Here is a 27793-nt window from a genome sequence, read left to right as displayed (position 1 = left end):
TTAGATTGATCTCAAAATTTCCATTGTTTGAGTAGTGGAGGTCCATTCTCTGTGTTCTGGTGAGATGTACAACTACATAAGCATTTCCCTTCTAAAACAAAAAAGGTAAATTCTATAAACTGGTACTAGGAGAAGCGGTCTGACACACTGTTCTAGTTAATGTTGTCCAAATCACATTATGAAAAATCTTGCTGTATGAGTCTTGGTGGGAAAAGGGCACAATTCCTACAATTTTGGGAATTCTGAGAGCCATGTTTAAAAAGTAACATTTCTGAGGTTTCTTTCCGCTAACAATACTCAGAACACCTTTGTAAATTAAAAATAATATGTTGCTTTCTTTTCCTTTTAAAAAATAAGGTGGTGGATAAATATTTGATTAAAGGAAGGATTTCAAACATGAAAGAAATAGACTGTCCATCTATCACATGGGGCAAAAACAAGAATAATGATGTGATGGTATGCAGTTTGGCTACCTGTCTTTTAGGGAGGAGTAGAAAGACTCACAGGGAAACTCCCTAAAGAGATACCAGTCTATGTTGTTATTAATGTTTAAAAGTTATTTAGAGAAGTGAAAAAAAGATGGAAGAATGTGTTGTCACATATTTAAAATACATTTAAGCAGAAATGGACCCTTAGATGGAGTTGTGTTATTACTAGTCTTTGCATAAATGAACCAAAAAAAGGTTTAATGAATTTGCTGTTTTGATCTTGTTTTTAATGTATTTGTAAGGTAGTATTTTCACAATAAAATATTTAAAAGGTTGGCTTGTTTTTAATGACATATTGGTGAGTCTAATCTGAAGTAGACAGTGGTAGCTGAGCCTTATGGTAGTAGTATACTGCTTGTAAAATGCTGTCTTGAATATCATAATCATCATCCTCATTTACTTATATAGCACTACCACTGTAAATGGCACTTTAAAAGTAAAAGAAGAACAAAACAGCTGGAAAAACTGATCACTTGGCATTTATTCTTTTATTTTGTGGTGATTCAGTCCAATCCTTGGACTGTAGGGAAGGATATTAGAGCCAAAGATGAAGTACTTTGGCCACATAATGAGAAGACAGGAAAGCTTAGAGAAGACAATGATGCTGGGGAAAATTGAAGGAAAAATAAAGAGGGGCCTACCAAGGGCAAGATGGATGAATGGTATCCTTGAAGTGACTGGCTTGACTCTGAAGGAGCTGGGGGTGGTGATGGCTGACAGGGAACTCTGGCATGGTCCATGAGGCCACAAAGAGTCGGAAGCGACTGAATGAATAAACAACAACCTTTCATTTTGGCCACATTGTTTGATACTGCTACCCTCTTGCTATCTTAATTTCTTATTATTGTCTTGTGCTGTATTTTATTGTTTTATTCATAAGCTCTCTCTGTTAATAGTGTCATGTAAATTTTTCAAACATGAAGCAGAACTTATTTATTTGATATGATACAAATTGTTTCAATTAGAATGGCATCATGTTGCCTGTCCCATTAGCTCACAGGGACAAATGCCAAATGTGGAGATTGCCGGTCCAGTGATATCAGTATCAGCTGAAATTTCTCCCTGCCTCCCCCACAGACATAAAAAAAATATGGCTGGTGTTCATAAGCGCCCAGATCTTGCCCCTGGTGCATCATGGTGACACCAGCATCCATGAGACAGAAGAGATCTGCTATATCTGGATGCTAAATGGCATCAACCAATACAAACCAACTTTTAAAAGATTAATGTTAGAAGATTAATAATTTAAAGAATGACCTACTTTTTTCAGAGACTCTCTCACAGAGTCAGTAGACATCAACCATACTCTGGAAAGAATCCTGATGCAGTGTTGCCTTTTACAGTGATTTTATGTATAAGACTCTGTGGACAAACTCTTTAAGGATGAGATACTAACATTTGTAAGAAAATAACTGAAGTGATCAACTAATTTCCATCAGCTATAGCCAGTTAGGTCTATGGCAGTGGTTCCCAACCTTTTTTTTTTTTTTTTACCAGGGACCACTTGACCAGGTACCATTTTGACCAGGGGCCACTTGATCACTTGACCAGGGGCCACTTTGATCAGGGACCACTCTCCAACATTAGTCCCAATAGGGTTACAAATCAGTTTTTGGTCAACTTTAGATTTGGTTTGGGGTTAGGGTTAGGGGTGCTGATTCAGAAAATTGCATTGGATAGACCACATCAGCTGATACAGAACATATACTATGGTCAGCGACAGGGAAGGAATGGCAGGCTGCACGAAAGGAGAGGAAATAAAACAAATCAAATAAATCAATATATAAAGAAGAAGGAGGCTCGTAGACCAGATTTTCGACCTCACGGCCCACTGATGCTCCACGGCCCACAGGTTAAGAACCTCTGGTCTGTGGTAAAGAATTGTTTAAGTTGCAATCCATGATTATCTTTGCCCATATTTGAATTATTATTATTATTAGTAGTAGTTGTAGTATTAGTAGAATAGGATACCTGTGTGTCTGAACCAAACCACAGGGAAGAATGGGCAAAGTCTGGAAAAAACAACCATGGACAAAGAAATTGTTTCACGATCTAGAACCGATCAATGACAGCTTGCATGCTGCAATACTCTTGCATTACACAGATGGAGCTAGTAGTGTTCAAACAATTGTCTTCTTTGCATAACACATACTGTAGTTTAAAATATGTGTGTCTTTGTGTGTATATTGAATTGCCTTTCCTTATCTTGCCCTTCAAAGCTCTTGCTGTTCTTTCCAGGGCATTGTTCCCAGCCCTTTGGTCCCTCTCCGAAAAACATCTCACCCTTAATATTTACCTTATACAGACAGATCTCAAATCAGATGTTAAGGAACAGCAGTGTTTGCTTTGTCATTTAGATGATAGTGAAAAAAACACACTACAAGTTTTCCACACAATGCACATGTAATTCCTTGTCTTACTATTGTCTTCAGTTGTCTAACTCTTGGTGCCACTGTTAATGGTTACCAGCTTACCTTGCTGATACGCAGTAGATTAAGTTCCACTGTAAAGTACTGTCCAAGACAGTGCCTTGAGAAATTAGATGCATTCTCCAGGACCCTTCCACACAAACATATAACCCAGAATATCAAGGCAGAAAATCCCTCAATATCTGTTTAGAACTGGGTTATCTAAGTACACACTGCCATATATTCCAGTTCAAAGCATGAAGGAGTCTCAGTGCTTTCCTATGAAGAGCCCCTAAAGAGCTGCGTATGTTTAGCCTCAGAAGAGAAGGTTGAGAGGAGACATAATATCCATGTATAAATATTTGAAAGGATGCCATAAGGAAAAGGGAGCAAGCTTGTTTTTTGCTGTCCTGCAGACTACGACCCAGAGCAGTAGGTTCAAATTACAGGAAAGGAGATTCAACCTGAACATTAGAAGAACTTCCTGACCATAAGAGCTGTCCAAAAGTGGAATTTTCTGCCTTATAGTATAGTGGAGGTTCATTTGGAAGCTTTAAAACAGAGACTGGATGGCCATCTGTCGGAGATGTTTTGGCAGGGGATTGGACTAAATGGCCCATGTGGTCTCTTCCAACTCTATTATTGGATGATTCCACAATCACGCATAGGAGAGTAGATAAAAATGCACAATATTGAAGAAACCAATCTATTTTGCATTCAGACTTATGTCTCAATTTTCATGGAGATATCATATTAAGTTGTCTTCAACCTTTATCCCGGGGAATTGAAAGGGTATTGTGAGTGACTTTCCTATGAATTGTTAGAGAATGCCCACCCCAGGTGGTTTTCAATCTGTGGATCTCCAGATGTTTTGGCCTTCAACTCTCAGAAATCCTAACAGTTGGAAAACAGGCTGCGATTTCTTGGAATTGTAGGCCAAAACACCTGGGGACCCATATGTTGAGAACCACTGTTCTAGATGTTGCACACAGGGCTTTTTTCACCCTGTATTTCCATTTATTTATGGGGCCTGCCAAGTGTCATTAGATGATGCTGGCTTGGCCCTGCCCACATTCCTCCCAAAGTGGAGGGGAAGCGTTGCAAGATCCTTCCTCTTCCATGACACAGAGAAAAGTGTTTTTCAGTTAGCTCTGACAGAACTACCTGCACTTTCCTCTCCAAATCCCCATATGATGGGGGAAAGAGCAGTGGGACAATACGCGTTGCCACCCTTTCTCCCATATGATGTGGACAGGGAGAGTCTCCACCATTTGATGGGGAAGGAGGGAAGACATGTGGAGTGTCATGAGCTGCCCCATGCACCATGCCAGCAAAACAGCATACAAATGTCAGCAAAATGACACGGCCCCAGGGGTTGTGCGAAGAGGTCCCTAGATCGTATTTAAGTGTTCTAACTGTGCTCCTGAGAAGAGATAATCAGTTGCTACCACTACTAAATTAATGACCAGTAGGACACTTGCATATCTATCTATCTATCTATCTATCTATCTATCTATCTATCTAAGTTACATGAGATAATGTTTCTCAAAACAGTAGATGTACGTTAGCAAAAGATGCAGTATGGAATCCATCAAATATCACTTTGTCTATTGATCTCATCATATGGGGCTACATTTGGCAGCAAATGCCAATCTTGCCCCAGTTACCCACAGAGCCAGCCAGTTCTCATCAAACAATGTCGTGCCAGCTTTGTGGGTGCAGAAAGGTGGAACTGGCAAGCCACTGCCACTCTGGCAACATAGGAAGCTTCCCATGTTGCCCATCTATGGCGGGAAAGATGTTTCCCCGAATCCTGTGTATAATGCACATTTGGGTGGAGGGGAAGAAATTGTTTGTATGTGCTTGTTACACCTAGTGAAACTGTCCTCAATGAACTATTTGAGTGCTTCCCCCTATTTTGTATACTTCTGTAAAACCTAGAGTTCCTCAGAACCTACTGATACATCCCTCTTGTGGGTCAAGCCCTACAAAAATCACAATCTGACCTTTGGAGACTGAATGATAGGACTAATGATGGACATTCGAAGATCAACAGACCACCATTACAACTTGGGTTTTTTGACCACACTTATCCTACTATTTTTCTGCTTTATATGTACTCTGTCCAAATATTGCAAGAATGTTTTGATAGATAGGAAGGGAATTTGAATTGGATTTGACTTGATAAAGGTTTAGTTTTCTTTATAACCTTCAAAGGGTCATTTCAGGTTATTTGGATGGGTGAAATAACAACTTATGTATCAGAATATTTCCATCCCACCCTACATCCCAGGTTGGTGAATAGGTAAAGCAATAACAACTATCCAAAGAAACATCTTAAATACCTTAACAAGTTGAAACAGACTTAATAGAGTAAGACAGTTTTTAAACCCTGTGATAGAAAAATGGGGTGTAAAGAAAACTGTATAACAGAAACTATTCTTTCCTCACCTTATTATATTAATGACGGTGGGGCAAGTCAGATATACAATCAGAAGTAGTACAAATACCTATACTTAGAAGTCTTTAATTCTCCATGTGCATTTTTCTGTTAGCGTTCTGGAATTCTAGTTAGAAGATGAAGCCTCACAAACAAAGGCAATAACACAACACTGAAATCTTCCTATCCCATTGTAGTCACACGCACAAAGCAAAAATTTCCCAGGACCGTTATTCTGAATATCTCTGGAAATATTAAGTGGTCATGAAATGATGACTTTGGTTAGGGAACAGACAACAGAGTAAACTGAATGAAATGGCTGAAATGCCACATAGGGGGTACTTCACACAGCAGTGTTTTGCTGCAGACCCCACTTGTCTCTTGCATCATGAATTCAAGTGAATTTAGCAAGCATTTTCAGTTCCTTCAGAATAATGGTTTGGTTCTGGGGACAGTATTCAGTCAATGGACTAACCCTAACCTCTCAACAAAGGATTCTCCCAGGCAGTAACAAGCCACACCTACAAACTGTCAGGCCATCAAGGTGGCCAGTTTAAATATACACAGCTAGCTCCAACAGACAAGAGTTATTTCTTCCACCTTGGACTTTCCACAGATATATAAACCCAATTTTCCTAGTTTCCAACAGACCTCACAACCTCTGAGGATGCCTGCCATAGATGCAGGCGAAACGTCAGGAGATAATGCTTCTAGAACATGACCATATAGCCCGAAAAACCTTCAACAACCCAAAGGGGCTATTCTTATTTTCATATAGTCTTGTGGGGTTTATTGTCCCTAAAAGGGGAGAGGGTGAGCTTCATTTTCAAACTCCAACAGACAAGGTGAGCAGTTCTCTCCTCTAATTATCAGAAGTGAAAGGGAGCAGGAAACTGAATTCTCTGGGAGGTTTGAATGACTTCCATCATCCCAGGAATTAGGATGTCAGCCTCAGAGACTGGGCCATAAAGGGAAATTAGTTCCTAAGCTATAATGAAAAGGCGTGAGACTTTGATTACACAGGAAAAAGCTCTGTGTATTATCACACTTACATTCTGGCTTGTGCAAAGGCTGCTAGTATTGAGAGAGAGACATAGTGTTTTTTCTTGACTTTGTTTGCAAAACTGGAAATGAGCTTCTCCGGAGTTGTGACAATTCACACCTTATTTTATCAATACAGTTTGCAGCAAAAACACGTTGGATGGTTTCCTTGTTGTTTCTGGTCTTGGTGACCTTTTAGTCTCAGGTGAAAATGCAACTATTTTGGAAGGAATTTTCAGAGGGTGGACCAGGTGGTTTAAGCATTTTGGCACTAATTAATGGTTTATGGTTGCTTCTATGCTTTGTTCTTTGGAGTTTTTATTGCAACAATGCTAAAAACATCATGCTGTTTATGGCAGATAACATGGTTTAACATTGCCTCTTCCGCCTATTCATCTGAATAGTAAAAGCTTGTAAGCAATCATAGTCCTGAGATAACAAAGCAAAGGGAAAAGAGAACTCTGTTAATCTACAACAGGAGTAGGAATAATTCAGCCTTTTGGATATGGTTGGGCTGAGCTTTCAACATGCTTTTCCATTTGTGTGTTGGCTAGAGTTGGTGGAGTTTACAGTCCAGTAATGTTTAGGTGGCTGAATGATTCCAATCCCTTATTAACAGAAAAATATTCCCCTGACCTATTTTGAATATACTTTGTGAAATATGTAATGTATTTTTACATCTCATCACCAGACCTAAATCAATTCTTGCTTGTGTGCATATAGGCACATGACGGATTTGTGTCTTGAACATGGCATGCAGAGAGTGGAGGAAAGTCTTCCCCTGCATTGCTGCTCCCACCTTTGTTGAGCCACAGTTACAAAAGTTACAAAATGCCAAAGTTACAAAATGCCAAAGCTACTTGAGGCTCTGGGATGGACCTAGCAACAGCAGTACCCTAAACTTTATCAAACCTAACCCTTTAATAAAACGTATTAATTTGATGATTTATGTGTAACTTGTATCATTTATGTATTGTGTCAATACTTAGATATGTAAACTGTATCAAATGTATATATCAAACTATATCTTGAAGGCAACTATCTTTCTGAGCCCTCAGTTGCATAATCCCCTGGGAAAGGAGATTATCCCTACACTAGCCTGCCTCCCATTGTTTCCTATGTGGCCAAATCTCATGTAAACTGCCTCACAATGCCAGATGTTGGGATTGTCTCTGGAACCTTCTTATATGTCTACCTGCGAACCTAGTAGGAGGGGCAAGAGAGAAAACAGAAAGAATAACTGTGTCAAAGAAGAATTTCCATGAAATGGCTCCTCACAACTGTACACAAGCAAGAGCTAAAGGTATACACAGCATTAGAAACGTACAGCAAGGTTGAATACATAAAGGACTTTCATATGACTCCCGTGTGATACACTAGATTTACTAATTAAAACTGAAGTTTAACTATGCTTTAGCTGATTAAATGATTAGCATAGAATTAATTTTGGGCAAGTGCCTCTCACTGTGGTCATGCAAACCCTGTATATCACCAGAAGCTCTTACACAATTTTTGATGACAAATTCTCTACCCTTCATTCAGTGATTGATCTTGGTTGCAAGCAACCCATTTTTCTATACTTGTAAATCTTATTCACCATTAGCAGAAGGAAGCAAGGGAAGAAAGATGTAGGTGAATGACAAACTGAATAGCAGAGATTGTAAGATTAGATTCCATACTTTAGAAAGTCTCCAAACATCAAGTGTTAACAATAACAGATAACAATGCTATTGTATTCCAGGTGAGGGGAGAAAGCCAGGTCGGGGATAGGCAACTATAAGAGGACCAGAAACCAGAGAAGCTCTTCAGAAAAAGCATTCCCCAAAGGTACTTCTTTAATGTGACAAGTTCCATACCATTCTCTGTAAATCTTATGGGTTGACCCCAAACTGATGACTCAGTCAAGATAACTAATAACATCTCAGCTATGTTTAATATTATTGAATTCATTTTCAAATCTAATGTTTGGAACTTGGGGGAAGGAAGCTCTAGAACACAGACTGTATAAAGTCACTTGAAGCTAAGCTTAAATCTAGCAGGAGACAGTCTTTTGACAGCAGTTGCAGGGCATCCGCTGTTTTGCACCATATGGTGTAGTAACAAAGGCATTTGGTATGGGCAGCCTGTTTAATAGGAGGATGGTTGGGGTGGGGGCAACTGAAAGCTGCTTTAAGTATTGTTTGTAAGTAGCATCAAGGTATTATAAGGATTAGCATGTGTTTCCAGTACAGTTTCTAAGGTCCTGTTGTATCAATACAAGAATTACATTCAATACAAGAATTGCACTCAATTTAAATGTAATTCATTGATATGAATTAAGGGAGAATAAGGGGAAATATTACTACTTGGATGCAGAATTGCTAAGCAATACTGAGTGCTACATGCTATATTTCAGAAGAAGACAATGACAAACTAACTCTCGTATTCTCTGCCTAAGAAAACCCTATGAAATTTGTGGTGTCACCATAGGCTCACAAATTACTGGAATCAGTGTATCCATGAAATAAAGGCAAGATATACTGAAGGATGTGATTCCCATGATTCTCCCCATTGAAAGCAGAGAACAGTCTGATTGAGACTGGAGGACCTTCTGCGAGTTTCTAAATGGGTGCTGGGGAGGGGAGAATGTGCTGGATCTCAGCAAGACCTATAAAAGAGGTTGTATCTTCCCGATAACACTCCTGCCCTTGCAGTTCCAGTATACTACCACAGGAATGTCTCACTTTAACTGTTTTTTGAGAAACAGCCAATATTTCTGCTGGAATCTAGTTCTTCTTGCAATTCTGGCTGGGTTGTATGTGATGAATTGCTGACAGGTGCTGGCATACTTTTTGTTAGTGGAATTTTGTTCATATTTCATATTTTCCGGATATTAAAAGGAAAACAGAATTTTGGCATTCTCTAGTGATACTGAGAACAGAAGGCTGTGTTCTACATTCCCTATCTGGAGTAAAAATGTTGCTGAACAGGTTGGAAACATAATGATCAGATGGGAGGGCAAGTGATAAATGAATCCATCTTTTATTTTTTTGAACTGACCCCTACTAGGAATTCATCCTATCTTTATTAAATAGTTGTAATGGGTAAATGTTTGATATGATTTTATTAAATCTTGTACTTTCATGAAAAGTGCAGTTATCTAGTAATTAGTTATGCTAAATCCTGGTCTTCTTCCAGTGAGTCTTTTATTGTATGATAACCGTGGATCATGGATGGAATTTTTCAGTTGTTCAACACACTATTTGCTTTCATTTGTAAACCCTGTGCTTCCAGTTTTTGTAAAAGAAACAAAACTTCATGAAGGAGGGTGAGGTGGCTTTTGACTGGTTGCACTATGTGATGTCATCTTGAAATTGTAATTAGTAGAATAAACAATTGGCACTATGTCCACGGTTGTTAGGAAAGTTTAAAGATGTTCAAAGCAAAAGGAAATTAAACACTAAGATGAATCAGTATAACTTAAGAGCACAGTGGCATGATTCCATAAATGGTGACTGAGAAATAGAGACTTGCCCCTTTATTGGCCATATATATTCCTGGCCATGCATACATCCATTACTGCTCTTTCCAGCAGTTTATTAGGAAGGGCATGTGAGAATATAACACTACTTACACCCTATTAGCTATTTTATATAGGCATGAAAGTAAATATTACCTTACATTATAAAATGTACTGTGTTTAAAGCCTTTGGACAGTAAACTCAGTGCAATAAGTGATATGGAAGAAGCGCAATTATGACTGGAATGGCTCCTGGATTAGGATTTTGGATTGTGCGATTTTAATAATTGCTTTTAATGGTTATATGTTTTTAATTGTATGGTTTTTAATGTATATGTTTATTTTATTGCATGCTTGTATATGCGGCATTGAATTGTTGCCTACTTATAAGCAGCTCTGAGTCCCCTTTGGGGTGAGAAAGGCGGGGTATAAATACAGTAAATAATCATCATCATCATAATAATGCTTGTTTGTTGATGGACAGGGAGGAGAACCAAATGAGACTTTTTGCAAGAAGAAAGGGCAAAATTTGGGGGAACAGTTTTTGGACTGTCCACCATTCAGGGGGCTATGCCTTGAATGGCTTGAAGTAAATTCCAAACTCTAAAAGGTGGTGGCAGTGACATTTTTCAGATTCCTCCTTTCCCTGCAATCACAGCACATTTTATGCACTATATTTCTACAGCAGATTTTCTAGAGAGTCTAATTAATGAGAATCAGTAAAAATTACATTTTGGTCACATGATAATCCAGTTCACACCTCCAAATCCAACCCAAAGTGTTTTTCCAGAGGGAACAAAAAATCTAGCTTTCACATTTTCCTGCCTTAATCCAGATTTCAAAGATAGACTACTTTTAAGTACAATGTAGGATCTATATGTCTGCATCTTTAGCAAGACATTGACTAAATTTTGTGACCAATATATAATGTGTGCCCAAAGAAGAAAAAGGATATAATAAGAACAAAGTATCATCCTTTCTTTGATGGCTCGAAATCTTTATGGTTTAATAGTCAACTGTTCTAACTGACAGAAAACGTGGACTGGCATAAAATAGGCAAGGTTAAACTGGCAGTTGAATGTTTTAGTGCCCTGTTTTATTTGTTTGATACATTACTTTGTACATTTTGTTTAGCTCATCCAGAGCATAGCATGACACACAACTTTGTTTACTAAGTAATTGTGATGGCTCTGTCCTGAAAACACCCTAAAATGTGAAGGAAATTAGTCTGCCTTGAAACTGTCTTTTCCTCAAGGGACAACCACAAGAAGAATGATGTGAGCCGTATTAAAGCTGTGACTCTGCTCCATAATCAAAACATTGTGTTTTCCAAGTAAATATCCTTCCCTGAACATACTCCATCAATACAGCCACAACAACAGCTCCCCCACTTTTCTTAAGATGTTAACCTTAACAAACAGAAGGCACCTTGAAAGTCCATACCAAAGAAGCAAAGCTTCAAGCTACAGCTCTTCTTAACAACACACAGCAAATGATCGGGTCTAGACTTCATCTCATCCATGAGGTGTTCTATGCTCTAGATTAAAGTATACTCTGGTTCATATGTACTCCCCTTTCATCTTTCCTTCCAACTGATAAGCACATCAAACAAGAAGAAAAGTCCGATAATATCTGCACAAAGAAGCTCCCACCCCCAAGTTCCCAAGATCTCCGGAGGAATTTTAGGAAAGACCTTTGTATAAAGTTCTGGAGAGACATTTTCAGCCATTATTGATGGTACTGAAATTTATTAATCAAAAGCTTGGTTCAGGACAAGACAATACATCCTGTGATTCAAATTCAAGTGTGGGTATCACAAGCCTTCCATATGTTATTAGACTATAAGGTTCAGTTATTCCAGCTGGCATAACCAATAATGAGGAATGCTGGGAGTTTCAGTCCAACAACATTTGAAAAAGTTGTATGATTCTAATTTCTTTTCCTTTAAAAAACATTTTTCATTTAATGCAATTTACATATAGGAAAAATTAAACATAGATGTAATAAAAGTAAATTTAAACTACAGACTAAAAACTACAAAAATTTCATACACATTTATCACTCCACGTATACATGGGAGTGTGCAACATTCCAGAAGTCATTTTGGATTTTGGATAATTTTGGAGATTTGGGGATACAAACCGCCAAAATACAAAGCAGGAAGGGCTCTCTGAAGCATTAACAAATCAAAACACAAGCCACCAAATAAATTTGAAAAATATTTGTTGATTTGGACTTCTTTTTTCATCGTAACATTCAGCTGCCCCGGGGATGGGGACTGGCCTCTGGCATGATTGACAAAGGCTGTTGCATGCAGTTTTTTTTCTTGTCAGCCAATCAGAAGAAGAACACAGATCATGTGATTTCGGCAAAGCTGGTCTATTGCTGTGGATGTCATGCCATTGGAGAGAGAACATGTCCTTAGCTAATATCTCTGGTTTCTTTTCCTACAGCACCTGTTTTGGGAGCACTACTCTAGCTAGCTTTTTGAGAATTCTTTTTCCTTCGACATCTATCTTCCTTATTCAACTTTTGTTTTCCAAATGCTGCTAGGGAGGTGTGGGTTGGTGTGTGTTTTGGGGAGTAGGGTGGGTTTTAAAGGACATTTTAAATGTGTTTATTTTATTTTAACCTGCTAAAAACACTACTAGGTTTTTATTTGTAACTTTTGATTTTTAAACTTGACTAATTGAGGGGTAGATATTGTTACTTAACCGCAGTGAGTCCCCATGAAAAGAAAGGTGAGGTATTATTTATTTGTAGAAACTTAAAAAAAATACTAAAAATAAGCGGACAACCAAAATGTTCTGAAACTTGGCAGGCTTACAGTTGCAAATGTGTTTTATAAGTGTGGCAAATCCAAGTAGCCATAAAAATGGCAGTAAGGCGAGCCTCGTAAGTTTCCCCATTGATGCTAATGGACCGAATCTTACCGAAACAATAACAAAACTCTGGATTTCAAATTACAAATCGAAACAACCCCCCCTCTGAATCTTCCTGAAACAAAATGGGGAGGTGGATCCGAAATTTGAAACAAAACCAAAACGGATTTCTGCCCAGTATTATTAATTTAATATTTTTAATAATTTTTTTTTACAAAACCAACATTTTTATTATTGTGATAATTCATACCAATCCACCTTGTCTATTGTGATTCTTGTCATTTCTCTGTTGTTCAGAATGTCCCCCATAGATTGCTGTAGTCATTGGTAGCATGTCAACTGCAGATCTCTGGAAAAGAACCGCAAGATGACATTTTAATTTTGTGGATGGACTCTGACAGTTCCATTATCTTTGGAATCCTTCCTGTGAATCTTTTCCTTAAATAAAATTTTGACAGAAGACTCAATAAGAATTTTTCCTGAAAGAAGCCTGAAAAAAGACACAAAAAAAGTGAAGAAAGGAGCCTGAATAAGACACATAAGAAGTAAGGTATAATTGAAGATGGGAAAAATCATGGGTAACCTGTCTGATTCAGAGAAAGCTTGTGTGGTGTAGTTGTGTGAGCAGTGGAATAAGACTCTGGCCTTGGGCAAGTCATATCCTTTTAGCCTCAGAGGAAGGCAAAGATTGTGCCAAGAAAACCCCAAAACAGGTTTGCCTTAGGGTTGCTGTAAGAAATGACTTGAAGGCAAACAGCAATGAGATATCAGATCAAAATCAATAAACCCCACAGTGACTAAATAATATTTTATAACTGAAAGAGATAACAAATGTAGAGTGTAATGAAATGTTCTCCAACCAATTTAGGAAACACAGGATGATGTCAGAAGAACACAAGATACTGTTACTGTATAAAACGGTCTCTCCATCAGAGATAGTTTACATTACTTGTTAGCACTGATGTGGTACTTCTGCTATTAAATTCCACGGAAATAGATTCTTCAACATAATTTTAAAGTTATCCTGTCTTACAAATAGAATGTCCGTATGACTCATTGACTGCAGATGCAAAGTGTTCATAATTTTAAAGTGGTGCACAAAAAGTGTTTTTCTCAATTTGGGTGGGGGGCACTTCTCTAGTGTTGACTGCTCTAGCCCAGTCTGATGAATACTGGAATTGCTTAAAATTTCTGGTAGTATAACACTGTCACGAAAGGCAGCATGGATTAAGGCAATGTTTCTCAACCTTCCTAATGCTGTGCCCCTTAATACTGTTCCTCATGTTGTGGTGACCCCCAAGCATAAAATTTTTTTCGTTGCTACTTCCAAACTGTAATTTTTCTGCTGTAATAAATTATAATGTAAACATCTGATATGCAGGGAATATTTCATTCACTGGACCAAATTTGGCACAAATACCTGATACACCCAAATTTGAATATTTGTGGGGTTGGGGGGGATTGATTTTGCCATTTTGCCAGTTGTAGTTGCTGAATTTATAGTTAACCTACAATCAAAGAGCATTCTGAACTCCACCGATGGAATCATACCAAACTTAGCACACAGAACTCCCATGACCAACAGAAAATACTGGAAGGGTTTGTTGGCCTTCACCTTGAGTTTTGGAGTTGTAGTTTACCTACATCCAGAGAGCACTCAAACAATGTGGGCTCAAGCAATGATGGATCTGGACCAAACTTGGTACAAATACTCAGTATTTCCAAATATGAACACTGGTGGAGTTTGGGGAAACTAGACCTTGACATTTGGGAGTTGTAGTTGCAGGGATTTATAGTTCACCTACAACCAATAAGCATTCTGAACCCCACCAATGATAGAATTGGGCCAAACTTCCCACACAGAACCCCCATGACCAACAGAAAATACTGGAAGGGTTTGTTGGCCTTCACCTTGAGTTTTGGAATTGTAGTTTACCTACATCCAGAGAGCACTCAAACAATGTGGGCTCAAGCAATGATGGATCTGGACCAAACTTGGTACAAATACTCAGTATTTCCAAATATGAACACTGGTGGAGTTTGGGGAAACTAGACCTTGACATTTGGGAGTTGTAGTTGCAGGGATTTATAGTTCACCTACAACCAATAAGCATTCTGAACCCCACCAATGATAGAATTGGGCCAAACTTCCCACACAGAACCCCCATGACCAACAGAAAATACTGTGTTTTCTTATGGTCTTTGGCAACCCCTCAGACACATCCCCATGACTCCCCCCCCCCCCAGAAGTCCCAACCCCCAGGTTGAGAAACACTGGCCTAAGAAAACACTGGTGTTTTCTGCTGGTCTTTGGCGACCCTGCAGACACCCCCCTCGTGACACCCCCCAGGGGTCCCAACGTTGGTTCAGGGGTTTGACCTTAGAATTTCTCTGGACTGTGGGTTTTGAAATACCAATCAGCCCTGAACATCCTTTGATTTGACCTTGTGCAAGGTATCGGAAAAAGCCAATGATGATCCCCCCCACTCCGAACAAAGCTTAACGAACTACGTCATAGGTTTGTTTTAAGGTCTCCATGAGTCAGATACAACTTGAAGGCACACAGCAGCATTCTATAGTTACAGCGAATCTGTTCCAGTATTAACTTTGAAAGTGGCTTACATAGGTTGCTACTGGTTTTAATATTGCATGTAGAAGATATCTAGCTCATCAGCCCTGACATATACATTATGTCTCTGGAGCCTCAGGCCGTGCATTACTAAGACACTAGTCTGGTGGCTGTATTCCCACTACACATGACACTTTATTAATTCTTATTCATGCCATGCTTCTGGGAATCAGGATGTCCCAAAAGCACCAAGAAATATCAGATTTCTCCTGGCTTCAGCAGACCACTGACCTCATGTCAGGAAATCCCAACTCCCTGTTGCACAAAACACCAGCTGTTAAGCATACTTTACAAAAGCTGTCCAACTGCATCCAGGCAAATAAACAAATGTCTCTACTTTAGGGCAAAGTATGTGCTCAGTTTATTTAAGAGATCATAAATTTGATGCTAGGAACTAATGAAAAATACATTTTCCTACAGGTAAAACAGAAACATTTATGAGTATCCAAGTCTAACTATAAGTTCAGTTGTTTAGTTATGGAATGGAGAAACTCTGTATTATTAGCTCAAATGTTTAAAAGACCCAAATAGACTACACAATTTGAATTCTGTCATCCCTGTGGCTTTTGGCAATTTGCTCTACTTCATTCTGTTGCTTAATTCCCATGGTATGAGGCTGCACCAGATCTTACTGGGATGGGCAAAATACTACCCCTCCTTCTCCCTCCCTCCCACCATTAATTAATCGACCACAAACTACATTTGCACATTGAATTCAGTTTGCAACCATGGAAATAAACTGAAGACAAAGTGGGAGGGGGAGAGAAAAAGTGGGACAGGTTAAAAGCAGTGGCTGAATGGAATAACAGAGGACTAGTTGGGATTGTCCCTACCAAATTGGAATAGTTGTAGGGTATGTTTTCTGCACATTTCAAATAACACATCCATGGCAATAATATCTTCAGGAAATATTTGGAATTATCTTCCATATTTTCTCCCATATTTGGAAATATCTTCAGTCACGCTACACAAAAAGCTTCACAGAAAAAATGTTAACGTATTTGTTGTGTGATTTTTTTCTGTGTAAGGAGCAACTTGAGAAACTGCAAGTTGCTTCTGGTGTGAGAGAATGAGCCGTCTGCAAGGATATTGCCCAGAGGATGCCCGAAAATTTTGATACTTTACCATATTTGTGGGAGGCTTCTCCCATGTCCCTGTATATGGAGCTGGACCTGACAGAGGGAGCTCATCCGCACTCAAATTTCTGACCTGTCAGTCTTCAGTCCTGCCAGGGGCCCCTATGTGATATATGGAAGATAAATATTTTTACCATTTTCAGGTAGGCTTCAACTTAGCAACCTGAGCTTCAGGAACCAATGGATTGAAATATTTCACTTTATGAATGTTTACCTAATAGCATGAACGTCATTGACACCTCACATGGTAAGATCTTCAGAGTAAAAAATGTGAAATGGGAAATGTGTGTATCTCTTCTTTTGTTATTCATAACTTGAAAACAATGATATTTACAAAGCTGCAAAATATTCGTTGTTAGACAAGCAGCTATTGTTTTTAATAAACAAATGGGTCTTTGTAGTTTAACAACCACGTGCATTAGAAGCAGTAGACCTTGGGCTCATGCACTTTCTCATTCCCAGTCCTTCTCTGGTGTCACTGCAAGGAGTCTGGAAGTCTTTGCTTCTGATTTACAACCAAGGGGAATGCTTTGTTATATCTCAAATGGGGCAAATTCTGATGGCAGGCTCAAACATGGCAAGAACGGATTTTGATTAAAAATAATGTAAGAATTATAGCTTGTTAACAAAACATATTTGAACAAGAATTGGGTGAATTCCCAGAGCCAAGGATGGAGTGGTAAGAAGGGAAGGCCATAGAGTGGTGATCTTGATTTCAGACAGGGCAGTGCTGCTAATTCTGTGGATGTGAGTATAACATTAAAAGTCACTAACCAGAAGTGCATGTAGCTCAAGTTTTGCATTCTGTGTATTGCTTTATTATCTGAGATAATGTTTCTCTTGTTTTTCCAGCAATAAACAAAAACATGAATGAATGCAGAGAACTGGAAATATACTGATTTATCCCTGCTTACCTCACTTTGCAGGGCGCCCCCGGTGGCACAGTGGGTTAAACCGCTGAGCTGCTGAACTTGCTGACTGAAAGGTGAGTGGTTCCAATCCAGGGAGCGGAGTGAGCTCCTGCTGTTCGCCCCAGCTTCTGCCAACCTACTAGTTTGAAAACATGCAATGGGTACTGCTCCAACGGGAAGGTAATGGTGCTCCATGCAGTCATTCCAGCCACATGACCTTGGAGGTGTCTACGGACAATCCCGGCTCTTCGGTTAAGAAATGGAGATGAGCATCAACCCCCAGAGTTGGACACAACCAGACTTAATGTCAGAAAACCTTTACCTTTTATCTCACTTTGCAGTTGGTCTGGGAGGTATTGAAGATGGTTTAGGAACATGGCACGGGGAAAGGTTTGTTCTTTTCACTGCCACCAAGTCAGATTCCTTGCACCTCACTGCAATGGAAGACAGTGCATCTCTTTGCAATTGGATGTGTTTCTCCAGTTGGAGACATGGCAGGGTCAACCCCCTTTTCACAAGGCAGTGGTTCCACTCTGCTGCAACTGCATCCATCCTGCCTGTGGTATTTATTGAAAAAGCCAACAACAAACAGCTATGCAAGGACAGACTATTGGACCAATGTCATGCTTCATTTAGCTCCCATCTATCTTTTGCTACTCTCACCAGAGCCTTATACATTTTCCTTCCTTATTCATTCAGTTTATTCTTGATAAGCATTCAATAACTGTAGCAAATATATTTCCTTGCAGTAGTGGGAATCATTCATTAAATTGATCTCTTTGTTATAATGGCCTCTGGTCTTCAATAAGCAATTCCCCAGCAAATTGCCAAAAATATTCTCAGAAGAACAACATAACATTGCAATGATTTATTACTGTTTTTGATGAAACAGGTGTACCAGAACCATTTCAGAGTCATTTTTTCATCCTACCCTATCTTCATCTTTGCAAAACAAACAAACAAAAAGTCAGGGAGTGTGTCTGCAGTGGAAGAGGGAGGAAGAAATGTGCCTAAAGCCTCTTCTGGATCCACTACACTTCCCATCTAGCTTCAGGGGCAGGGAAGGATATATTGGTCCTGTCAGATTAATTGACCAGCAATTTCAGTTGTTAGTCCAGTTCATTTCTGAGCATACAGTAAAGGCAAGGGCCATTTTCTCTTTGCCTCAGGCAAAAAAACAAAACATTTAGGTTTGTACTGATTTTACTACCTTCAGTATATTTGTTCTTTGATTTCCTGAATCCTCCAATTCAACCCTAAATTTGGAAAGTCATGGACCCTGTTTTGTACATATCATCTAATTCTTAGTTAATGTAACAGCAACAAAACCAGCCTCAATATTAAATCTATTTCAGTTTTACTTAATACCATTTAGGAAAGTTTTTACCAAATTTCCCATCTGAACATAAGTTACTTATGCTTATGACAGAGCTTACTCCTGCCCCAAAAGTAAACTCAATAATTTATGATAAAATTCTAAACAGTCTCTGTAAGTAACAGTGCTTTAGTCATTTTATATGTTAAATTGCTCTTGGTTTTGGTTACCCTTTTCTTAAAGGATCTCTCAGGGAATTGTCATGCCAAGTGATCCAGATTGGCTGAATTTAGCACTTCAATAGTCAGATCTATTGTTGTTGCAGAACACAGAAAATAATAAGCCACATGCAAAAAGGAAGGTTCTTTGAAGTGCATAGTTAAGTACTTCAGAATAGGTGTTGTTATGGCAATACATATCTGAACAAGTGTACATGTTTTGCAGGCTGACTCCAGTACCCTGATAACCCTTTCTGGTCTGGCAAAGTATCCATGAAGCATAACTGTTTCACACTTCAGACTACTGCACAAGGTGATTTGTGTACATCCTATATATGTGCCATAATGGTTTGAATATCTGTGCTTGGTCACAGAAACCAACTAGGTGACCTTGGATATATCACACTCTCTCATCCTCCACAGCACTGGAGAAATTATACGGTTTAGCCAATATTGCACCACTGACATCCATGAGGAAGTAGCAGCCAATAATGAAAAGACCAAGGCAGTGACATCTCAAGCCCATCCCTTGTTCGGAAGTCATCCAGCACACCAATAAATCAAGAAATAGCTTTCTAAGATCTATATAGATACTCAGCAAGTGAGAGTTCAAAGTGGCAGGCTAAAACCTGGAACCTCAATCCATGGTTGATACTGAATGAGATACTCCCTCCTGGAAACACAGAAGACTGGGAAACTTGGAAGGTGCTGAACAGAATGTGCTCTGGCACCACGAGATGCAGAGCCAAGCTTAAGAAATGGGGCCACAAAGTGAGTCCACAACACGCCAGTGTGGAGAAGAGCAAACCACAGATCACCTATTACAATGCAGTCTGAGCCCTGCCACATGCACAATGGAGGGACTTCTTATAGCAACACCAGAGGCACTCCAAGTGGCCAGCTACTGGTCAAAGGACATTTCGTATAATGACAAGTTCTTAATTTTGTTTGTGTTTTTAAATACATTGCAACTGAATCATAACTACTGACATGATAAATAAATAAATCCTCCCAAGGAAATCAAAAGCATCCCCCTAAACAAATTTTACCACGAAAACGCTGTAACCTTAGGACTGCAATAAATTGAACATTACTTGAAGGGACATGGCACCAAAAAATCTGCTTCAAAGTTTGGCCATCCAATGAAAATGTTCTGAATTTTGAGCAATTAAGTTGTAATGGAAAGCAGAGCAATTCTTAACAACACATGAAGTGTTGGGAGATGCCTAGCAAGCCTGATAGTATCCCTCTGCAGCCTGTAGTTTACCATACTTAACCTTTTTTAGCCAATAAAATATTTTTTTCCAAAAATGCCTGCAAATCCTGTACATTAAAATTAATAGGAGCTGTGCCTTTTTATAGATCAAAGGAAATGCGGCCTCAATTTATCTCATGCTGAGCTTCGAAACCATTTAGTAGTAATGGTTCATAATGATACTAAGCTCCAAGGTAAGAAGACAGTAATTTAAACAAGGCTGTTGACCAGTTTGATTCTGGATAAAGAGCTTTGCTCTGAGCCTGGTATACTGTTCAGAGGTTTTGTTTGAAAGGTTATAGAGCAGATCAGATTTTGGGGGGGAGGGGCAATAAGCTTAGGCGTGTGGTTTTCTTTTAGCCTGCAAATAAATATTTTCTGATCCTTACTTCCTTTCTTTCCTGTCTACCAGAATCCCAGTGGAGAAGAGCAAACCACAAACCACCTATTACAATGCAGTCTGCCACATGCACAGTGGAGGACCATCTTACACCAGAGGCACTCCAAGTGGCCAGCTTCTGGTCAAAGGACATTTAATATAATGCCAAGTTTTTTAAAAACTTTGTGTTTTTAAAATACATTACAACTGTATCCTTGGTACATTTTCAATACAATAAATAAGTAAAATTGAAACATATACAGCGGACAGTTTTCAAGGCAGCACTCTTACTCTGAGATTACTTCCTCTGAGGACCAGAAAAACCAGGGCCACAGGTCTGGAAAAGATATTTGAATGTTAATGTTATTGATTACTATAATGATTATTAAACTCTAAACATCTCCCTTCAAGTTAATATACATGGATTAGATATGTGAGCTCACTCACAAAATATTGTAAGCTTCTTCTAGCAGTGCTCTGTATTTTATGCAATATGGGCTCAGTGCTTTCACCTCTGGAGCAGCAGTGTTTGATGCTGACCGGAGAGTCCTTGAGTCTCTTCTGGCTCTAGTAGAGCTATTTGAATTTTTCACATTCAACCACTCATGCATAGTGTTGATAGGCGAGGACAAGTCAATGCAAACATGCTGTGCTGCACGTAACAATCCAATGCAGTAGCTGCTGTTTGCTTGGCTACAAAAGGAAGAATTAGCCAAAAGAGGAGTCTGGCTTTGTGTTTTATCAAACAGGATGAGTCTGGGTAATGAATATCTACATGGTTCGTCTAGAGGGCGAAAAGAGCAGACCAAGGCCCCTTCCACACAGCTGAATAAACTCCCACATTATCTGCTTTGAGTTGGAATATATAGCAGTGTGGACTCAGATAATCCAGTTCAAAGCAGATATTGCGGGATTTTCTGCCATGATATTCTGGGTTATATGGCTGTGAAGAAGGGTCCTAAAACAGCTTTCCTGTACTGAAAGGATAAGGCAGTAAAGGGTTTCAAGCAGCAAGGAGAAAACCTTACCTGCTAAGCAGTGCTTTCTTCACAGCATGGATAAAGCAGTTTTTGAAAACACACTGAAATTTAAAAAAAACCCCACAAATAATAGTACTATAGTAGTAAAATGTCAAACAGAATAAAGCTCTTTGGTGACATAGCACACAATGAGGACCTGGTTCAGTGAAGGCAGGCAAATGTTAGTAAGCATTGGCCAAGAGCGCTAGTGATGCTTTGTTGAGTATTAAATAATATTTCAAAATTGCTAGTGTTGAAAGTAGTTGAATTCACCTTAAGTTTCTATTCATTTCAAAACATTGTCTTCATTCATTCATTCTTACTACATTACTGTCCCTTTTAGAAAACCCGAACACAACTTTGGGAAACAAAGGGAAAGACCAAACTCAGGCCTGTTGTGTTTCTCTACCACACCCCCTCTTACCCCCTGCCAAGCTGTTTAGTACCTCAATACAGCTGAGTTTCCTTGAATGTTTTTGGACTACAATGTAGCAGCAAGATATTTGATGCAAAATAAAGACAATAATGTCACCAGGGCTGGGATTGCTTAAGAAATGTCAGAAACTTTCAGCCAAATCTGATCATTGCATTTATATATAGCCTGCTTTTTCTCTAAATTTTGGATTTAGAGTGGCCCACACCATGCCCCTTCCCTTTAACTCTCCTGATTTTGCAGGAACAGTCCTGATTAACCAATCCTCTGTCAGCCCACATACTCAGCTGCTTTAAAAAGGTTCCGTATTCTCTCTCCTTCCTCTACTTTTCCCCTTTCATACTTCAATTGTTGTAAATTGAGCCACCTTCCATACAGCTGAATAAAATCCCAAATATTCTGCTTTCAACTGGAATATATGGCAGTGGATTCAGATAACCAAGTTCAAAGCAGATATTGTGGGATTTTCTGCCTTGATATTCTGAGTTATATGGCTGTGTGGAAGGGCCCTGAGTTCAAAGTGCAGAAGTCTTTCACTCCAGGTGTTGGTGGAATTGTGAGCTTCCCATTCAAATAATAATAATAATAATAATAATAATAATAATAATCTTTATTTGTACCCTGCCACCATCTCCCCGGTGGGGACTTGAATCCCAGGATTTCATAGGATGTTGCCATAGCAGTTGAAGTGGGCTCATACAACTATAACTCTGTAGTTTGAAAAGGCCCCTAAAATGTATTACACACAGGCTCTGTGAGGCGCTGCTGCCATCTTGTTCCAAAAATTTCAAACTTCCCTCCTCAGTGTCACTGAGACATCTCAATGGTTGGCTACAAGGTAGGCATTTGATTGGCAGCCAGGTCAGCCAGTGATGAGGATGAATGGGATAAATGAAGCATATGAAGTTTCCACCCCTCTGTCTCGACCACACCCTATGCTTCTTTGGCCACATGTGGATTGATTGACAGGCCAGCCAATGAGGAAGACACATGGTGTAAGTGGTGTAAGTTTCCAACAGACCTCACAACCCCTGAGGATGCCTGCCATAGATGCAGATGAAAGGTCAGGAGCGAATGCTTCTAGAACATGGCCATACAGCCCGAAAAACCTACAACAATCTGTAGGAAGTGTTTGTGGATTTCTCTAGAGCCCCCAATCAATTCTATGCTATGTTTCTGGCCTAAATATAGTCAAAATATAGGTTTTGCTATTATGCACAGTTTCAGGTATCCACAGGTAGGTGTCTATGTGTCTTGGAATGTATCTTCCCATTAATACAGTGGTCTTATGTAGTACTTTCTTGGGGACAATACTAGTTCTATAAGCCGGACAACACTAAATATTGAAAATACTGAAGAAGTTGGGTTTTACGCTAGTTGGGTAAAATTACGTTCCTCAAGGTGCGGTTTCATATCTAGGACAAATGTTACAAAGAAATAGGAAAGGCAGAAGCACTGGTGACATGCTTCCTTAGCTTCTCTGGTAATAAGTGAGGTGGGGCTCACTTATTATGAAAGATTTATCCAACAATGGGATTTGGAAATGCAAACCAATTATAGAATTCAGCAGTGCAGAGTATGAATTTTACTTCAGCTTTTCTAGTAGCTGAATAGAAAGAACTGTGAGTAATATATGGATTGTATAAAAACTCTTCATCATTATATGTATGCTAATCTAATCCATTTATATCATGATGTCTTTGCTACCATCAGCAAATAAAAAAGGCAATGAAGGTCATTGTTATGCGGTTACTTTTTGCATTTCTTTCTTTCCTCCTACTTCCAGGATGTGTGTAAGTATCTGCCAAGTGAGTCTACATCGTGCAAGAGATGAGGTGTGCTAGAAACCGCAAAAACGTGTATATAAAAAAAATCTTAGTCTCTGCCAACAGATTTTTGTGGCTTTTGTTGCAACAGACTACCAGTAATAAGGTAACCTCTCTGGCCACCCCATCTCATTGTTCTCCCTCCCTTGGTATTGTGTGTAGCCAATGCAATTATTTGGCTATGGACAAAATAAGCAAATTAACCAATGCAATGATTTGGCTTTGGACGAAAGAAGCAAATTCATGACTAAATGTGGAGGAGTAGCTCTTATCAGAAGCACTACCTTGTCTCTTCCCAGTTCTCTGAACTTGGCAGTGAACAAGAGCCAGCTTCTGGTTACAAAATATGGAGTTAAGAGTCCAAAAAAGACCACTGGCCTACTTTGCAGGAGAGGATCTGTGAAGTTAATGTTGCAAGACAGCAGAAGGGATGTTGGGGCTGAAGGCTTTCCCTTTCGAGTTGAGTTGCAGCAGAAAGAGAGGCTGTTATCCAAGACCTGTTTAGCAGTCTCTGAAGACTTTCCTGGCTGACAAATTTGGGAGAGTACATACAAGAGAACTGTAGTCAGGAGACTGAGAGGAAACTGGGAGATGAGATCCTCTTTTTTTTTTAAAAAAAGGAAAACTAGACAAGTTGGCAAAGTAAAGAGATGTCAAGAGATGGAATAGTAGGAAGCACCCTTTTCCATCTCCTCAGACACTTTGTCTTCAGTGGTTTGTATTTTGCTTGCTCCTTGGAACTCTAAATCTTCAAGTCTATCTCTTCCTAGATTCTGTATCTTTCATTTACTTCTCAGAGGCCTACCTTAACCTGAGGTTTCTTACCTGTGGGCCTCAGCTATTCCTTTAGTTATTTTGAATGGCCCAATTAGCTATCTTGAGGAGCTTTTGAGTGTAAAAAAAATCTATATTAGTGTCGCTGAGTGTGAGTGAACAAGTATACAAACTGGCAAGTTTAATTTTTTAATTTCCTGTTGATACTACGTAGTTGATTATGCTGGAGCCCCTGGTGGAGCAGTGGGTTAAAGCCCTGTGCCGGCAGGACTGAAGACCGACAGATCGCAGGTTCGAATCCGGGGAGAGGCGGATGAGCTCCCTCTATCAGCTCCAGCTCCTCATGCGGGGACATGAGAGAAGCCTCCCACATCAAAAATCATCCGGGTGTCCCCTGGGCAACGTCCTTGCAGACGGCCAATTCTCTCACAACAGGATGCTCCTGACACAACAAAAAAAAAGTTGATTATGCTATCTTGATGGACAGTACAGATCTCGCATGCCCATGTGATATATATTAGCTTTCTGTAGGAAGTGGGAAAGACAAATAGGGAAGACTTAAGGAAGAAACACTTAAAATAACAACCAAATAGATCAAGGCCCAGATAGATCTGTACCACAGCCACTATTTACTATGTGGCTTCTACTATTGTTTTTCTTATTAATGTTGTTGTTGTGTGCATTCAAGTTATTTGTGAGTTATGGCAATTTTAAGGCAAATCTCTCATGGGGTTTTCTTTGCAAGATCTGTTCAGAGAGGTTTGCCATGACCTTCCTCTGCCCAAAGGCACCAGCAGGTTTCCATTGCCAAGTGTGGATTCAAGCACTGATCTCCAGAACCTCAGCCCAGTGCTCAAACCATTGTACCATGCTGGCTTGTTTCCACTCAGAGGCAGCCCTAGGTAATTTTCAACGGTAAGCAAACAGTATTTTGCCCCCCTCCCCCACCCCCCAACCAATCACTGATATATATTTTCTGTTTGTCGTGGGAGTTCTGTGTGCCATATTTGGTTCAATTCCATCATTGGTGGAGTTCAGAATGCTCTTTGATTGTAGGTGAACTATACATCCCAGTAACTACAACTCACATATGTCAAGGTCTATTTTCCCCCAAGAGCGCCTCAAGAGCACCCCTCGGCAAAATCAACTATACTGCAAATGCTTACTTTGCGTAATGGGTTGAGCCACCCCTGTTTCTATTATTATTATTATTATTATTATTATTGTACATGTGTTTCTCTGCCACCACACTCCGGGGCAGAGAGTTCCACTGAGAGCCGTTCAGCAGTGGAACTCTCTGCCCCGGAGTGTGGTGGAGGCTCCTTCTTTAGAAGCTTTTAAACAGAGGCTGGATGGCCATCTGTCAGGGGTGATTTGAATGCAATATTCCTGCTTCTTGGCAGGGGGTTGGACTGGATGGCCCATGAGGTCTCTTCCAACTCTTTGATTCTATGATTCTATGTGGGGAAAGTCTGTAACCTTGACATTAGGGGAACAAAGCAGTCTAAAATGCCAGAATAGTTGGGATGAGAATGACAGTGTGAAGAGAAGCACACTATTTTACCTATGGTATTAAATACATTTGAAGTAAATCTTGATCATGGGATGTTAAGAGGCAAGGGAGCAAAGATAACCTTCACACAGGAAGACCACCAAGTCTGGAATAACCTATAGATGTCACTGCAATAAAATACATGAAGAAATTATATTCTAGAGCAGGGAGACCAAGTTAGACTGCAACTCCTATCACCAGGTAGCCAATAGTATAGGACAATGAGAGTTGAACACTAACAACATCTGTAAGGCACTGTGCTCACGTCACACTTTACAGCTAAACTTCAGCCTAATTCTTGATGTCTTTCAAACCACTGCAAAATCTTGTCAAAGCTACAGCTTCATAGCAAAATTCCTTGGTCTTGCTCAATCAACAAAACGTTTTTTTAATTCTTGCACGTCTATTGCAGTCTTCTAGCGCTGACCTCACAGCCAGCTATATTGCAACATGCGTATGAGGAACAACTATACCAAATAGAAAGGTATGTAAGATGTGTAATATTTTTTATTTTTTAAATATTTTTTTTATTCGATTTTCAAACGTTATACATTAAAACGAGTATCCGTGTAGACATCAAGTAAACACCTAATATCTAACCCGGAAGAGAAGAGAAGAAAGAAGAGAAAAAGAAAAGAGAAAGAAAAAAAGTGTATGTATGTGTAAAGGTAAATAGATAAGTTCCCCCCAAGAAACCCTACACCCTGTAGTGACCTCCATTCTTCTTACTTTGTTCTAATCACTAGATTACTACTCTTTCACAGTCTATTATTTCATAGTCCTTAATGTCTGTATGTGCCTTGTATAAGGCCTTTCACTATAAAGTTTCTAACTCTCCTTCTTTCTCTTCTGTAAGATGTGTAATTTAAACTAGTCACATGATTACTTATACTGTTTATGTGTAGCTTTTTTCCAGTGGAAAAAGGGGGAAACTACCACTGCTCCTGAAATAACAAAAGAATTTGACTTCCAGAAAAAATGCTATAGTATTTCTCTTAAGAAACAATTAAAATCATTATCCTGCTCATTAAGTGCAGTGTGCTATTTAGCAGGTCTAGTACATTATTTTACCCTCAAAGAAGGTATTTACAAAAATTGAGTGTTGACTCTGATGTAAAACCTCTGATAAGGAATAAAGGAAGTTAATAAGGCATGAACAATGTATATACACTGGAAAAAAACAAATGTCTAATTTTGGAATAATACTGTACATTACATTTCATCATTTCTTACATTCAGCTGGTGAAATAAAAAATTAGATGTGTTTCTTTCTTCTTTGGAACAGATGCAATACTACGATATGAAATAAAATGATGTACCCGTTTTCTTTATTCTTATGCAGGGTTAAAACTATTAAAATTCAAACTGAAACAAGAGTTAGTTGATATACACTGGATGGTAAAAGAAAAACGATCCTCCATTTGAGTTAACTGCAATCTGAGATCAGTGCAATCAATACCCATGGATTGCCTTGTGCAGCTATTACTTGGTTTCCTAGTCTGCAAATAGTTCTTCAGGCTGTGAGAGGCTATGTTTTACTCACAGAGTCCATTTAAAAAAAAAAGAAAATAGAACTCAAGGCAAGAAG

At 39.2% G+C, this 27793-nt stretch overlaps 1 long non-coding RNA gene across 5 annotated transcripts in view; it reads left to right on the top strand.

Moving 5' to 3' along the window:
- The window catches only part of LOC132773371 (uncharacterized), a 42036-nt gene extending 21177 nt beyond the window's left edge, over window positions 1-20859 (top strand). For 3 of the 5 annotated variants that reach the window (XR_009631311.2, XR_009631309.2, XR_009631314.2), the window contains 4 exons: window positions 8119-8204; window positions 17376-17508; window positions 19194-19280; window positions 20635-20859. This is a non-coding gene — a long non-coding RNA (uncharacterized lncRNA). Of the gene's footprint in view, window positions 1-8118; window positions 8205-17375; window positions 17509-19193; window positions 19281-19390; window positions 20579-20634 lie in introns of those variants that run through there. The other 2 variants (XR_009631313.2, XR_009631312.2) reach the window with 2 other exon arrangements.
- Window positions 20860-27793: the final 6934 nt, after the last annotated feature.

Source organism: Anolis sagrei, chromosome 4 (genome assembly GCF_037176765.1).
Source record: "Anolis sagrei isolate rAnoSag1 chromosome 4, rAnoSag1.mat, whole genome shotgun sequence".
Classification (NCBI taxonomy): domain Eukaryota; kingdom Metazoa; phylum Chordata; class Lepidosauria; order Squamata; family Dactyloidae; genus Anolis; species Anolis sagrei.
Note: the sequence above shows the minus strand (reverse complement) of the source record. Positions and strands in the feature narration are given on the sequence as shown.